General features: G+C 37.3%; 2 non-coding genes across 2 annotated transcripts; both read left to right on the top strand.

Moving 5' to 3' along the window:
• Positions 1-2,882: 2,882 nt before the first annotated feature.
• On the top strand, positions 2,883-2,953 carry Trnag-ccc (transfer RNA glycine (anticodon CCC)). The gene has a single exon. It is a non-coding gene; the product is annotated as a tRNA-Gly (tRNA).
• Positions 2,954-3,928: 975 nt separating this feature from the next.
• On the top strand, positions 3,929-3,999 carry Trnag-ccc (transfer RNA glycine (anticodon CCC)). The gene has a single exon. It is a non-coding gene; the product is annotated as a tRNA-Gly (tRNA).
• The last annotated feature ends 13,795 nt before the right edge of the window (positions 4,000-17,794 follow it).

Consider the following 17,794-nt stretch of genomic DNA (forward strand, 5'->3'; position numbering starts at 1 on the left):
TATATATATATATATATATATATATATATATATATATATATATATATGTATGTATGTGTGTGTGTGTGTGTGTGTGTGTGTGTGTGTGTGTGTGTGTGTGTGTGTATACTGAGTCATCCCATAAATAATGTAGATTTTTTTCAATTGCACGAACTAAAAGTCGAAGGGTAGCGGAATAAACTACCTACAACAACTTGCTATAAAAGTAGGTAGTAGTTTCACTTTGTACTTATTCTTAGTGCAAGTTTTGAAGAGTGCAGTTCGATTTTAACATTTTTCTTTCTCAAATATTTGTTATATTTTGATTTATGAGTTCAATAAAGGTAACAACGCAACGGAAAGCGCGAGGAGTATCAATGCAGTATATGGGGATGGGACAATAAGCGTAAGCCAGTGTCAACGGTGGTTCCAGACATTCCAAGCCGTAAACTACAGCCTAGAAGATGTGCCTCGTCCTGGAAGATCTATAGAGCTCGACGAGGGCGTCCAGCAAATCCTGGTGGAACAAAATCTCACCTTAACTGTTGAGGAACTAGCAGAGAAGTTTGGATTTGGTCATTCAATCATTCATCGACACCTGCATGCCATCAGAAAAGTCAGCAAATTGGGTCAATGGGTTCCTTACAAACTTTCCGAGTCTAATCGCGCACAGAAAGTGAATGTGTGCTCTTCTTTGCTGTCATGTCTCACGAATGAACTTTTTTGGGACAGAATAGTGACTGGTGGCGAGATATGTGTTCTCTACAAAAATGTCAAGCGCCAAAGACAATGGTTAGGGAAAGGAGAAACACCAGCACCCCAAGCTAAAGGTCTTCACCCACGTAAGGTGTTGCTATCTGTTTGGTGGGATTTGAAAGGTTTAGTCCACTTTGAACTTTTAAACTCAGACCAAACGATTACAAAGGAGATATACCGAGCGTCTTAAGTCAGCGCTAGAAAAAAAACGACTATCTTTGGTTTCGAGGATAATACTCGACCACATACAGAGAAGATTATATTCCAAAGGCTGGAGTAGTTTGAATGGGAAACGATATCTCACTCATCATATTCGCCGGATTTTGCCCCATCTGGTTATCATTTATTCCGCAGTCTTCAAAATCATTTGGACGAAAAAATATGAATTTTGTAGGTGAGGTTCTGAGCCACACGTACACACACATAATATCTATCTATCTATCTATCTATCTACCTATCTATCTATCTACCTATCTATCTATCTATCTATCTAGTTATCCTTCTGTACGTAAACGTCGGACAATGAAAATGAGTGCTCAACAGCAATCAGCAGTATTGGCGGATAAAAATTCTTTATTTATGGGTTAAGGCTACCATTGGTTCCATGTTAAGAGAGAAACATATGTTTCCATCCAAGATGGAAAGAGAACACCAATATTTCGTGTAACAGGCTTGATAATTGTTGAGAAATTTCTCTTTTAACATGACACCAATGGTACCCTTAACCCATAAATAAAGAATTCACGTGTTATATAGTCATGATAACGAAAGGGCCTCTTTCATGTCACAACGAATTAGAATATCGAAAATAGTTAAGACAAATTTGACAACAAAACAAAACAAAAGACAAAAACAAAACAAAACAAAATGCACACGCACATGCACACATACGCGCGCGCACACACACACGCACACACACACGCACACACACACACATACACACACACACACACACACACACAAACAGAATACAACTAAGAAACAAAGACAAAAACAAAAGCAAACAAACAAACAAAAACAAAAATAAAAAAAGGAATGGGCATGGCTAATTAAGGGTCGAACATAAATCTGGTTGATCTTAGTGGCCCTGGAGTTAATCAACAGCGAAATAAAAAAAGTAACAAGAACAATGGTATGAAGTTAAACGGTAATAAATGATGATGATGATGATGATGAAGATGATGTTCACGTAAAGCAGCAAGAATCGAAAGTATGAATTACATATTAATTCTTGATAGGTGTTCTCCGAAGGCGAGATACAAGAGAGAGTAACATATTTAGGTATTAGGAATGAATATGTATCGCATCAAAACTGAGAGGTGATATATCGAACGCCATGCGTAGAAAATTGTAGCCTTCTGATTTTAAATACATTGAGTATATTTTATATGAATAGTTACTCAGTTTCATGTAAGCATCGATGGTTCAGTGGTAGAATGCTCGCCTGCCACGCGGGCGGCCCGGGTTCGATTCCCGGTCGATGCATTGTTTACTTACAAGATTTTTTCTTTTTTTTTTTCTTACAGCATGTGACTTGCTGTCTCATACACCATTCGCATCAGTGGTTCAATGATAGAATATTTGCCTCGAACACAAGCGTCACAACTTCGTTTCCATCTGACTTCTTGCAAAACGGATACAACCATATACAAAAATTGTAACCTGTTGATTCGAAGTAGTTTTAGTATAACAGCTACTACAGTCGCAGACGTATGATCCATGAGCGGCCCGAGTTCGATTCCCGGTCGATGTAATAACCTTTTTTGAAAGAAAATTTACAATTTGTCGATAGTAGTAAAACAGACCCATGAACATTTATTTTGCTAATGACATCAACGCCTTACATGTGGCTTTCCGAGTTAGCGTCCGTTGTTCAGTTGTAGTATGTTCGTCTGCCGTAAATGGTTACAAAACGGATAATATCGTACGTAAGAAAAAAAGGGAACGAAATGTAAGCTACATTAGTATCGGCAGTAGAATAAGTAGCCGGCATAAAAATAAAATACATGCTGGGGCCGGCTGGGGCCGGCTGGGGCCGAGTAGTTGGACTAAAATTCCTCCAGGCAGTGCACCAGCATGGTCACAGTCTTATGACAGAAACACGTAAAAGAAAAGATAAATGATAATTTGCAATATCCTGTTCGTCAGCATCGGTGGTTCAGTGGTAGAATTCTCGCTTCCCACGTGAGTGACCCGGGTTCGATTCCCGGTCGATGCATTATTTTCTTGAATGTTGTTTTCTTTTTTATTTGTTTATTTAATATAAATGGTTGGTGAGCCGGTAGAATCGTTCGCACGTCGGGCAAAATGCCTAGCGGACTTTCGTCTGTCTTTACGTTCTGAGTTCAAATTCTACCGAGGTCGACTTTGCCTTTCATTCTTTCGTTCTCGATAAATTAAGTACCAGTCAAATACTGGGGTCGATGTGAATAGACTTACCCACTCCCCCAAAATTACTCGCTTTTTCCTAAATTTGAAACCAATGTAGATGGTCGCAAAGGGGATATATTAATATTTTCAAAAATATTTCACTTCCAGTTTCTGGCTTTCTGGATTTATTGATTGTTATCATAGATAACAATGAATAAATAGTAATTCAGTTTCGGTTACGTTTGAAATCATTTCATTTCATAACGACAATATTTTGTGGAAAAAAACATGGACATTGTTATGTAATCGTCCCCTTTTGATTGTGTTTATTTGTGCGGAAAATTTTGTCCATAGTAATAAAAGTCATTAACACGGCTCTCCATTTTCAAGAATGTGAATCCTTTGACCTTCATTCTACCATTGTTATACTTGTATCTCAGTATGTGATGGATCCGTCTGAACGCCTTTGTACTGATTTTATGTTGTTGATGTTTTCGTTAGGGTATGGATTTAATACAGTATTAAGGATTCAAAAGAGGGCCAGTATATTCCATGATGGATCTATAAATGGTTCGTATATAAGTTTGGTTTTAGTTGTAATTTTTCCGAGGGATTTCATGAACTTGGGTAGAAGATTTTGTTCTATTGTAAGTTGACCAGTAACAAACTACTTCCTGGATAGAGTACCAACTTATAATGGATTGTGGTTAATTCCCATCCAGAAAGAAATGAATACATCACCGTATATCAAGGAATCACTTTTCACGTCTTTAGTGCTTCAATTAGTATATTTTATAGATAATTGGAAACATCTTGACTGTCAGCATCGGTGGTTCAGTGGTAGAATTCTCGCCTCCCACGCGAGTGGCCCGGGTTCGATTCCCGGCCGATGCACATTTTTTTCTTGACTATTTCTTTTCTTTTTGATATATAGATGATCACAAAGGGGATATATTAATATTTTGATAAATATATTATCTCCAATTTCTGCCTTTCGGGATTTATTCATTGTTATCATCTTTCACACTACTATAGGATTTACGGTTGAACACCAACGAAATTGATGCCAGAACCACTCAGCGGTATCTTCAATCGTCACGATCTTCACGTTCCTTCAACTAAGTAGAGAAAGGAAAACACTGATTCATTAGTCATCTTTTACTTATTTCAGTAATTAGACTGCGGCCAGCATCTTCATGGCAACTACTCTTTTGAAGTATTTAAGAAAGCAACAGGCAAAAATTAGGCAGTGAGATGAGACATTGTCGCTGCTGGCCATACCATCTCTCTCTTTTCCCTACATTTTTCGCTCATTCTCTGTTATTCAACACACACAAGTCAGAAATACATTCACTCTGTTACATACGTGCAATATTAGTTTCAAGTTTTGGCACAAGACCAGCAAGTCCGGCTCAACTGGTACGTATTTTATCGACTCCGAAAGGATGAAAAGCAAAGTCAACCTCAGAACGTAAATTTATACTTTTATTTAAAAAATTTTTTTCATTTTCTCTCTATCCCTCTTCTCCTTTTCTCTATCACATGACTTTGTAAATAAACAATCTGGTATGTTTATTTTAATTGCCTACCAATGTATACAGTGCACTTCTCTGCCCTAGGTGTAAAGAAGACACTCGGCAAGAAATGGAAACAGAATTGAAAGAAGATGATAATGAAAATAATAATAATAATAATGTAATAATAATAATAATAATAATAATAATAATAATAATAATAATAATAATAATAATAATAATAATAATAATAATGATAATAATAATATGGATTTTGATCTTAACTGATTGAAAGTTCTATCATGTACCTGTTTAGTCTTGGTATAAAAGTTGGGCTACAGCAAATATTCTGCTCAATACCACGGATTTGCTTATCAGTTGTTTGGCCTTAACCAGTTGAGCATGTCCCTTGGTGGCTGACGATATGTGCATCTCTGATCATGAGCAGAAATAGTGGGGGAGGGGAGTATCATAACCATGTGATGAGAGGAATTCTTTGGGATTTGAACAATTTTCCTCTGGAAAGACGGGTGTTTCGTTCATCATCCTTAAACAAACCTTATTCAAGGACCTTTTGAGCAGAATGGGCGACTCAATCTGAAGAAAATTCTAACCGGGTCCCACCTGCGAGGTCATGCGCTGTTTATCTTGATATGAGGTCACCATGTTGTGCACATATGATTCTGATGCATGTGCCTGGTGTACCCTTATCAGACAGGTAGTCATGATGGGCATATTGGGTTTCATATATTTGTACCCCAGTGTCAATTTGATGGTGTGTGCTGCTCTCTCACTCAATAATAATGATGATGATGATGATGATAATAATAATAATAATAATAATAATAATAATAATAATAATAATAATAATAATAATAATAATGATGATGATGATGATGATGATGATGATGATGATGATAGTTTAGGTATGATCTACGAAGAGGTAAGGGAAAACTGAACCACTTGCTATTCAAGGACGACCTGAAGCTATTCACAAACACTGAGACAGAACTGGACAGCCTAGTCCAGTCTGTGCGGATTTTCTTCAATGATATTAAGATGGAGTTTGGCCTCTCAAAATGAGCTACGATGGTAATGAGACGAGGAAAGCTTTTCAGAACAGAAGGCGTATGGTTGCCAAGTGATGAAATGATGAAGGCAATTCAACCTCAATCCAGCTATAAATAGCTGTTAATAGTTGAGGCAGATGGAATCAAGCACAATGCCGTGAAAGAAAAAAAAAAAAAGAAGAAAGAGTACCTGCACCGAGTGAGGAAAATTTTGGCTTCAAAGCTAAATGCCAGAAACGTTAATTTCGGCAATAAACATGCGCGCAGTCGCAGTAGTTCGATATGGCACTTGAATTCTAAAGTGGACAGAGGAGGAATTAAAGGAGATGGGCAGGAAGTCAAGAAAGCTTCTAACGATGTATGGTGCTTATCATTCACGTGCGGCCACTGATCGCCTATACATGAAGAGAGCAAATGGAGGAAGAGGACTGATAAGTGTGGAAGACTGCATGCGTATCGAACTCGAGAGCTTAATGAGATACCTAGCCCAAAGTAAGGAAACCTTGCTAGTGACAGGAACGAGGGAGTAGTGAAAGCAGAGAAAAAAAAGAAAAAACAAAGGAAGAAGTGCAAAAAGGACATGAAGAAGAATTACGCAAGAAGTGATTACACAATCAATTCCATGCAGTCCCAACAGAAGTTGCTGAAAAAATAGGTGGGATTAGCTGATGAAAAGAACACTAAAAAATGAGACCGAGAGCACTATACTGGTAGCGCAAGACCAAGCTTTGGCCACGAACTGGAGGGTCAACCTTAGGAATGGACAAGTGTTACCGCTGTGCTGCATCTGCAATGGAGTGGATGAAACCATTGCCCATATCTCGAATGAATGTCCCAGACTTGCTCAAAACGACTACAAGTTGTGGCGACAGGATCAGGTAGCGAAAGTGCTACATCGGAAACTGCGAAAAGTGGGGGCTAGAGAGAGGCAAGACGTGGTATGAGCATAAACTGCAGAGAGTGGCAGAGTGTGTGACTAGGAAAATCTTCTGGGATTTCCCAATTCAAACAGATCAGGTGCTAGAGCATATGAAGGATACAAGATTCTGTGGAATACTCAACCACTTATACGATAATTTAATAATTAGGAGTAGTTCAATTGATCGAAAAACTGAAATAATCATCCTCGAAACCGATTCTTTTATTTTCTTACTTTACTGCTGTTTATCGAAGAACAACATCCAAAATGTAACTAGCCATGACCGTTCTACCTTCTTTTCAAACATGATGCGTCTGTGACTACGATATCGATAGTGACCTTCCTGTATTTAAAGATGAAACAAATGCAATTTCAGAGAGAGTTGGCTGCTAGTTCTAACAAATTAAGCAATGTGTAGAGCAGTTTTTCTCAAAGAGAGGCGTGTGCTACTTCAGAATGTTGCATAAATAAATAACAAATGAATAAAACTTGTAATACGGTTTTGATTAAAATCTCTTTTGAATATTCACACACACACACACACACACACACACACACACACACGCACGCACGCCTGCAGGCCCGCATGCACGCACGCACGCACGCACGCACGCACGCACGCACGCACGCACGCACACGCATACATATAGAGAAGAAACATGAATGGACATCTTAAACCATTGCTAGATGCGTTTCAATAGCTTGGTAATTTATTTAACAATGCGTAATAATTACATGTCGTTACATAATTTGATATTATTGCATAACCTCACCATTTCATAAGGAAATATCGGAGAGATTTAGATCGAACTATGAAGTTCAATGTAGCAATGTTTTGAGCTGTCCATTCTTTTTTCTTTATTACATGCTACACCGCGTAACATGTTTTAGTTATCTCAATGCTACATTAATGAATTTACAGGATACCGAGGATCATTATACATCTGTTTAACTTCTTCAGGACTTCTACAGATCCTCATGAATAATTCTATGGACAGTTGCCGCACCAACTCCCAACTTTTTGTTGATTGTCTTTATCGACACACGACGGCGTTCATCCAGAAATTTGCGAATTTTCTCAATCAGCTTTGATGTTCTGATGTCCCTCTCCTTCCTACAACTCTCAACGTCTTTCACTTCCTCTCTACTCTCCTTGAACCTTTTGTGACAGCGAAAAAGTTAACCTATAAGCAGTATGGGGTATTTCATAAGTTCTGTTGCGTTATTGCCCAGTTTAACACAACAGCGAGCTTCCAAACGCTCCGACTGCATTCTGCAAAATAGTCAGCTGTGACAAAGTGTTTAGTAGCGTGAGTTCAAAGTGCTGTTACAGCCGTCTCCTTCAATCTGGAATAAAAAGTTGGCAGATCAGCTTATTAGATATACAGTAATGATAAGCTAAAATTACAATAATCTATGACAGTTATAACTGCCTCTCCTAAAAAAAAATAAATGGCATATATACAGGAGTGGCTGTGTGGTAAGTAGCTTGCTTACAAACCACATGGTCTCGGGTTCAGTCCCACTGCGTGGCACCTTGGGCAAGTGTCTTCTACTATAGCCTCGGGCCGACCAAAGCCTTGTGAGTGGATTTGGTAGACGGAAACTGGAAGAAGCTCGTCGTATATGTATGTATATATATATATATATATATATATATATATATGGGAGAATATACAAAAAATAACAACAGACGAGGACAGGTGGTGTAAATAACAAAAGTATATATTAGTATGACGCTCGGGAATACGGAAAGTCTTTGACGTTTCGAGCTACGCTCTTCAACAGAAAGAATACGGAGACAAGGAGAAAAACACGGAGAAAAAAAATTGAATAGTGTTCAGTCAACAGTCAATATATATATATATATATATATATATATATATATATATATATAGTGAAGTATATTGCCACTTAAATGTGGCTGACCCCTAGGGATGGATGTTACTGTTGCTTTTAGCCCCAGGAGGACATCTCCTCCAGCTGGCTTATCGACACACTTCTGTGTCCTGTTTGTTTTGCCAAGGGAAGTTATCCCTCTCATCGTGATCTGTAGCACGAACGGACCCGAGTTTCAGGGTTATTTCCCTTCGTCAGCGTCCGATAGCCACCGATCTGCGATGAGAAAGATAATTCTTGGCAAACCTTATGTATCTTTTTCCAGTGAAATTCTTCACTGATATCGAAAAAGTGAAAACAAGCAATGTTAATTCTCTAAATGAGGTATTAACAGTAGCTGCACGATCAGTGAATAATTTCACTGGAAAAAGATACATAAGGTTTGCCAAGAATTATCTTTCTCATCGCAGATCGGTGGCTATCGGACGCTGACGAAGGGAAATAACCCTGAAACTCGGGTCCGTTCGTGCTACAGATCACGATGAGAGGGATAACTTCCCTTGGCAAAACAAACAGGACACAGAAGTGTGTCGATAAGCCAGCTGGAGGAGATGTCCTCCTGGGGCTAAAAGCAACAGTAACATCCACCCCTAGGGGTCAGCCACATTTAAGTGGCAATATACTTCACTTTATCGTGCAGTTACTGTTAATACCTCATTTAGAGAATTAACATTGCTATATATATATATATATATATATATATATATGTACGCGTGTGTTTGTGTGTCTGTTTGTCCTCCCCCAGCAATGCTTGACAACCGATGCTGGTGTGTTTACGTCCCCGTAACTTAGCGGTTCGGCAAAAGAGACCGATAGAATAAGTACTAGGCTTACAAAGAATAAGCTCTGGGGTCGATTTGCTCGACTATAAAGGCGGTGCTCCAGCATGGCCGCAGTCAAATGACTGAAACAAGTAAGGGAGTAAAAGAGTATATGTCATTTATTCGAGAGAGAAGAGAGAGAGAGAGAGAGAGAGAGAGAGAGAGAGAGAGAGAGAGCGAGAGAGAGAGAGAGAGAGAGAGAGAGAGAGAGAGAGTGGTATCAATGACTGTTGCAGATTGGCGGGAACGATTTCGTTGACGTTGAACTGTAATGTTATATAAAAGGACGTCTTTATGAAAAACAATATCAAAGAAGTTCTACAGAAGCCAAAACTTGGGAGAGGCATGATTATTTGCAATCGTTTATAGAAAAAATAAATGAAAAGCACAACAACCGCAAATCGAATCTTGGTATCCTGCTTGGAAGGTGAACATTCTTCCATGGAACCTCCAATTGAAAATTGCTTGTAGTTATTTATATAATTATGCTATAACTATTTACAATCTGCAGGTTAGAATTTATGTGCATTGGATTCAGAACATTATTTCTTAGTTTATGTATTATTTTCTTAGTTTGTGGGTTATGTATTCAATATCTTGCCATTGGTCTATTCGAATTACTTCCATCAACTCATTTTATTTATTTTATCAGACAGTAAGGTATTTTGTTCAAAACATAGGAAAAATATATATCAACCTAACACAAGAGATACTCAACTGCTTCAAAAAACAAAAGAACAACCTAGCAAAAACAGGCAAACAAAATATCTCTCACAAGTACCACTGTAACTATCATCGACATCAGCAAAATTTTCGACCATGCCGCTATCTAGTCACACAAAATACTCAACAAATATCACTTTAAGAAGCAACACAAACTTTTGGCTAACAAACCACTTGTCAGGGCGCCAAGTCTAAGCAGTGTACAAACATAACGTTTCCAAATCGTACAATTTCCCCAGTGAAGTTCTACATAAATCCGTCGTCTCACCCACTCTTTTCTACCTATATCTGTACCTCCTCAAACCACACACATACACAGCCTCATACGAGGATGATATCGTACTCATATCCTTCCGTTATTCGCTACCCAAAACTGCCCAGTAATTCTGACCCTATATCAGTCAGCGAGAAACGTGTATTCAAAACATCGAATTTAGAGCAGCACTTAACTAATTCGCTTCTTTACCAAATACAAGCAACAATCACATGCAACAGATTAACACACTGCACACAGAAGATAACAATACTAGCTGTTCTAGCTTTCCACGTTTGCAGGACACATTGAAGGCAAATAAGGAAAGTAAAACAATGCACAAACATACTTAGAACAATCATAGTTACTACTTTTTACCAACATGAATAAACATTGATGTTTAAACAATGTATTAGAACCATCACCATTCATACCAGCCGTACCTGAGGTTCTAACAGTGCCACAACAAACCAAAACAATCAAAAAATTATAATGGACAACATGGCCCTATACATCACCATAGGATCTTCACACCTGTGGACCACCCGTACAATGAAACAAATATACTAAGTGTGAGACCACCTGCACGTGCGACAGGTAGTTTTTTTTTTTGCCACGGGAAATTTCAAGCATCAGAGACCCTATCACTATATGAAAAATTCTCATTAAACAATAGACGCATATACACCAAACTAGAAAACTACCTCAACATTATCTAAAAAAAAAACAAAAAAACGCAAAAACTCTGTCTTCACCAAGTTAAACGTAGAAAAAGAATTCACAGAACAACTTTGGTTGGTTCCATTCCATGTGCGGTCACCGCCAGAATTAAAATTATAAAAAAGTAAAATGAACAATAAAGAGAAAGAAGGCCACATAGTCAGTCTGTTATACTGTATCAGATTCGATTCATATCTGCAATATGCTTCTCAGCGAGGAAGAGCTTGGTATATATATAACTGGAACAATAGAACAGTGCTTGCACCTAATCGATTGACCGACTACATCGTATTATTTGACTGCGAGATGAGAGTAGTCCTATGATAAAGACTAGTCTGATCTTTACCAATACAAATCAACAATAGCCTAATGACTGACTATACAATTATATAGATAACTGTAAGAATATTAGGCATCTGCATCGGTGGTTCAGTGGAAGAATGCTCGCCTGCCACGCGGGCGGCCCGGGTTCGATTCCCGGCCGATGCATTGAAAGCTTCATTTTTTTTTATCTTCTTCACCTCTGCATTTGTCTCAGTGCAGATGTTTACAAGAGGAAATATTAACATTATATTATTAGGGTGATGTATCTGCCTGGGAAATATTTTAATCTGAGATCGTGTGCTGAAGCTAAAACGATAGTCATTCAGAAATGTACAAATACCGTTAACTTCACAATTTTCGTCGTTCGAATCTGCGACCTAATCACTAACAAAATTTATCTTGTGCAGCGACCAAGACAGTTTCGAGTGGCGAAAGTTGTGAAGTTAGTGTGTGTGTGTGTGTGTTTGTCCCCCACTTCCACCGCTTGGTGTGTTGGTGTGTTTACGTCTCCGTAACTTAGCGGTTCGGCAAAAGAAGCGATAGAATAAGTACCAGGTTTTTAAAAAAAATGCACTGAGATCGAGTCATTTGACTAAAAGTTCTTTAAGGTGGTACCCCAGTATGGTCGCAATATAATGACTGAAATAAGTGAAAAAAAGAGGTATGTATGTTTGTATATGTGTCAGGCCACATTCGGTGCTTCTGTATGATCTGATCCAGTATAACCTGTTGCCATTCAATAGCTGGGAGTAACTTACCGGTTCGGCAAAAGAGAACGATAGAATAAAAAATAGGCTTAAAAAATAAATTCTTGGGTTGATATGTTCGACTAATATCCTTCAGGGCGGTGCTCCAGCATGGCCGTGGTCAAATAACTGAAACAAGTAAAAGAATAAAAGAATGTATTTATTGGAAGAAACAGCTAGGTTTCTTTCTTTAACGTTTTACATAGTTCAACCTACACAAGTTAATGTTTGAAAAACAAAATGGGAATTTTGAAAGACGCATCTATAAAACCAGTTTTTAAACATCGAGAGGCTATGGAGGTCCACCAGATTAAAATAGTAATCAAGGTGGTCTATAGGTAAAAGATGGTTGAGAGCTACTGATCTAGGATAAAATAATTTGTCAGTAGTGATCATACTCGTCTGCGAAGTGACAATCGCATGGCTCAGTGGTTCGAGCGTCGGGCTCACAATCATGTGGTTATAGCTTTGTTAAGCTATACACAAACAAACTAGTGGAGACGAGAATACATTTATCAAAGGTTTATTACTTTACGTACATCAGGGCTTAAGTCGTCAGTTATTTCTGTTTAGTTCACTCACATTCATTTCACATTCAATGTTGACATTCTTTAGTTTTTCTTCTTCTACCGGAAGTCCCTTTTGTTTTCCTACTGACCAACTTCCTAGCTAGCCCGCAGCGAAGTTTCTGTCTACAGTTCGTCTGTCACGAATCCTGCCCTTACAAGGTAGTGAATTCGATTTCCGGATCAGGCTGAATGTTGTGTTCTTGAGCAAAGCACTTTATTTCCCGTTGTTCCAGTTCACTCAGCTGTAGAAATGAGTTATTGGATTATTTTCGCTTCTAGAAATGGTAAATCAAACGGCTAGCAGCAGCAGTAACTGAATCCGATTGAAAAAGGGAGATCATCTTAAGGATGAATAATTATCCGGAATTAACATATCATTAAATAAAAGATAGTCTGTCTGGAGACAAGAGGTAAGTTGGGGACATGTATTCCTCCTGTCCGGTAGGGGATCATCGGCACAGCTGTTGTCTTGTTTTGACTTCAGCAGACTCAGGATATAGGCATATACGAAGTGAGAGAGAACATTAATAGCTTAGGGATCTACCCCACCGTTACTCCATGGAAATATAATCATTATCAAACATTTAGTTTTTTAAACGGCTAAAGGTGGATCCATTTTAATCATAGAGAATTCTTCCTTGTCGAAATCCCGGTTACGCCCATGATATATATCGTCTTCAATCATTATTTTAATTTTTTTGAGATAAAAGTTCACTTCTAACTAATAGATTGAGCTATCCGATATAGCACACGATAATCTAGTGCTAGCCATAAAGATATTTCAATAGATAAAAAACAGAAAACGTTATAAAAGTACATATATACCGCATGCTACATTTTAACTGTCTAGATTTCCAATGAGTTTTTTTTTTTTTTTTTAATCTTTTACCTATTTCAGTCATTATACTGCGGTCATGCTTGAAGAAATTTGTAGTCGAATGAATCGACTCCATGACTTATTTTTATTTTTGAAGCCTTGTGCTTATTCTGACGCTCACTTTTTGTCGAACCGATAAGTTACGGGGACGTAAACACATCAACGCCGGTTGTTAAACGGTGGTGGAGGACAAACTTAAAGGCACACACACATGTAGTGGAACTGATCCCGGAGCCCATTTGTTGGGAAGCAAGTTTCTTCACAGACTGCCACGTCTGCGTCTAATAATAATAAACTTTCGTTAAATTTACCATAAATTTTACTAATCTTAACCACAGTAAATATGCAGTAAGTGTTGTAATGGGGAATGCAAAATTTGATATGGCTTTCTTTAATCACCGGAGCAAATACTTCAAAGTAGGTAATGTGTTTATTACCCTGCGCGTGTAAGCGAAAGCAGGGTATTGTAGTCATTCGTCTGTTTGCCTGTGTGTTTGCAAAATAACTGGAAAACGGCCGAACGGGTTTTCTCTAAATTTAGCAGCAATACTCAATGGGTGAGTAGCTCGAAATGATGAGAATCTAGTTTGATTATCTTCAAAACTGGTGGACGGGTGAATCAAAATGTTTTGGCTGGAAATATTTTGCGAAAAAGAATTTATGTGCACGCAGGTTATGCATCGTTTTGGCATTTTCTCACCACAAGAATCTATTACTAGCACATAAAACATATATTATGTCTATTAGATACTATTTATCTCTCACCAGATGGAGCTTTTTTTTGCTGATCTTACCATCAAGGAACAGTGCACAATATAAATATATATATATAATTTGATTTGACCCTCGTCTGCGTGTGTATATAGATCATGGTGTGCCTTTGCATACATACATACATACATACATACAGATATACATACATACATACATACATACAGATATACATACATACATACATACATACATACATACTGACAGATATGCGACTGTGTGTGTGTACAGTGGGTTTATTTTATTTGTAACTTGATTTCTTAATTTCACCTGAGTATAAATACATATAATGGTGATATTTAGAAAAAAAAAGATAATAAAAAAAATCGAACTTATAAATTTTCCCATTAGCAAGAGGTCATATTATTTATATCCTACAACGAACTACAGTACGTTTGATTCACCTGCCATCATTGAGAGACGTTGAAAACACTTCTCAAATACTATGCAATATTTTCTATAAGTATTTCATTTTGTTCACTTTCTTTTTCCTAATCATGATTATTATTTGAATAATCATTTATTTAGTCATATGCAAATTTTACTCATATGCGTTTGGCGCAGACATCGATCAAGTCTACTTTTAACTGTCAACTACTTAGGCTTCAAATCTTTTAGTCAAACACTTACAAAGCTTAATTCAGCTCAATTAAAAAGCATTGTAAGCCACACTATAATTTGCAAAAAATAATTATCTGTGCGCAGGGTATGCATCGCCCCTCCAATGCGTTTTTTTTCCGTTAATTAATTAATTAATTAATTAATTAATTGATTAATCAATTTATTTATTTTCAAAACTATCTGAATCTCTGTGTTTTGAATACTGGATATTCTGATAGTACAAAAAAAAAATCTTTTGCTTGTTTCAGTCATTGGACTGCGGTCATGCTGGAGCACTGCCCTGAAGGGATCTAGTCGAACAAATCGACCCGTGTACATATTTGTTTTAAAGTCTGGTACGTATTTTCTTGGCCTCTTTTGCCGAACGCTAAGTTACAAGGACGTAGACAAACCAACAGCGTTTGTCAAGCTGTGGGTTGGGGGACAAACTTTCACACATAAGAATAAGTACCAGACTTAAAAACGAAAGAGAAAAAAACCTCTATAAGTACTGGGATCGATTTGTTCGACTAAACTGTTGAAGGTCGTACGCCAGCACGGCCGCAATCCAATGATTGAAATGAGTAAAATGTACCCCCCAAAAATGTGATAATTATATTTAAAAGAGAGCTGCCGGGTGGGTTATGTTCGTCTGATTCATCTGAACATGTCTAACCCTACCTGCCTATGTACATATATATATATGCAGGGTGTGCATGATTTACATTTTTTAAAAAGTATTCATTTGTTCGTTTCCGTAATTCAGGAAAGCCAAGTCAGATTTTTACATTCTCCGTTACGACTTTTTTCCTATTTTAATTACCCGCATTCCTTCCATTTTACACAAATTCCTTATCACCATCATTTGTATGTATTTCCATTTTTTACAGTTACATATTTGATCTAGTTTCTTTACAGTAGGTTTGATTGTATTATTATTATTATCATTATCATCATCATCATCATCATCATCATCATCATCATCATCATCATCATCATTGTTATTATTAATTTTTTTAAAGCGTAAATCGCCTTTTCAGTAATTCTATTCCATACTGTGATAAAACGCTTTGCTTAACTGTATCGTATTTTCTTGAGCTATCATTAAAACCACTGGTAACTGTATATTTTCTCATTATCTTTTCATTATACACTGGGTACATTCATTATTTCTCTTATTGTTTTTTAAACGATTTGCCATCTGGTCAGTAATTCGTTCTGTTTTAAACAAACTGGGGCACCTTAGTCAGTGCATGGTGTTCGCTTATAAGTGTTAAGCTTATAAAATATTATTGTTATTATCATTATTATTTACAGAATTGTAATTTCGCATTAGGAGTTCAATGCGGTGTTTGATAACAACTCGATTATTTAACCCTGCGCTCTTCAGAGATGACATTTATGAGAGAAAATATAGCGACTACTCACACAAATACAATTTGCAGAACACATTTAAGTAATAATTTATCATAGACTATAATTCATAAACATATGTTATATTGCTCAATTATGATAAACAAACCCAATTACAACAACAATAGCACAATAATATTAATAATAATCTTTTCTACAAATGGCACAAGGCCTGAAATTTTGGGTATCGAACTCAGACCCACATTATAACTGAACTTCTTAACCACATCGTTATTCATACGTATAATATTCTTCCAAGAAGTAAAATGAAGAAAAATAAACGGTGTATGTGTGTGTGTATGTATGTATGTATGTATGTATGTATGTGTGTGTGTGTGTGTGTGTGTGTGTGTGTGTGTGTGTGTGTGTGTTTTCACTGTGAGTTGAAAGTTTGCTTGCTGGGTTCAGTCCTATTGCGTGAGCGAGTGTCTTCTACCATACTCCCGGGCCGATCAAATCCTTCTGAGTGGATTTGAGAGATGCGAATCGAAAGAAACCCGTTGCATATATATATATATCTGTAAAAATATGTGACACTTATTCAGTAGCTATGATAAAACTCCGAGTTTCGGATGCCAGGGAGGGAGCCCACGCCAACATCTCTTCAGTTATCCGGCCAATTGAAAATTCCGGTGAAAAAAAAAATTCACTGGAATAAGTGTCACATATTTTTACAGATAAATTTCTTTGCATAATATCGAGGTCTTTTTCTTTCTTTTGTTGCCCTTCCTGTCAAATATATATATATATATATATATATATATATATGTATGTGTGTGTGTGGTAAGAAACTTGCACCCAACTAGATGGTTTCAGGTTCAGTCCCACTCCGTGGCCCATTGGTTAAGTGCCTTCTACTGTAGCCTCGGGCCAGAAACTGAAAAGAAACTGAAAGAAGCCCGACGTATATATGTATGTATATATATATAAGCTAAAATGCTAGTTCTAAAATCTCTCTATGAGATGATCGCAGTTGTACTGGCATGTAATGCTCGTAGCCACTTCAGCATGGCTGTTCCGTTGGAGCGAATTTACTACGATTTTTTAAACCCAAAAAGGACATCTCCTCTAACTGGTTAACGATGCACAGCTGCATCCGATATACTGTGAGCAGGGAAACGAACCCCTACCACACTCTAACGACGGGACCAGCATACCAGTTTGGTTTCGGGCTATTTCTGCCTCTCTTCAGTACTGGACATCTTGTCCCCCAGAGATGACAGTAGCTAGCCTCTGCTCGCAACATATAGAAATTCAAGCGACACACAGTCGCTGGACATTACTTTATATATATATATATATATATATATATATATATATATATATATATATATATATATATATATATATATATATATATGTGTGTGTGTGTGTGTGTGTGTGTGTATGTATATGTATATGTATATATGTATATATGTATGTATATATTTATGCGTGTGTGTCTGTGTTTGTATCCTCCCCATCGCTTGA

This window comes from Octopus bimaculoides, chromosome 5 (genome assembly GCF_046866305.1).
Source record: "Octopus bimaculoides isolate indiv1 chromosome 5, ASM4686630v1, whole genome shotgun sequence".
Taxonomy (NCBI): Eukaryota; Metazoa; Mollusca; class Cephalopoda; order Octopoda; family Octopodidae; genus Octopus; species Octopus bimaculoides.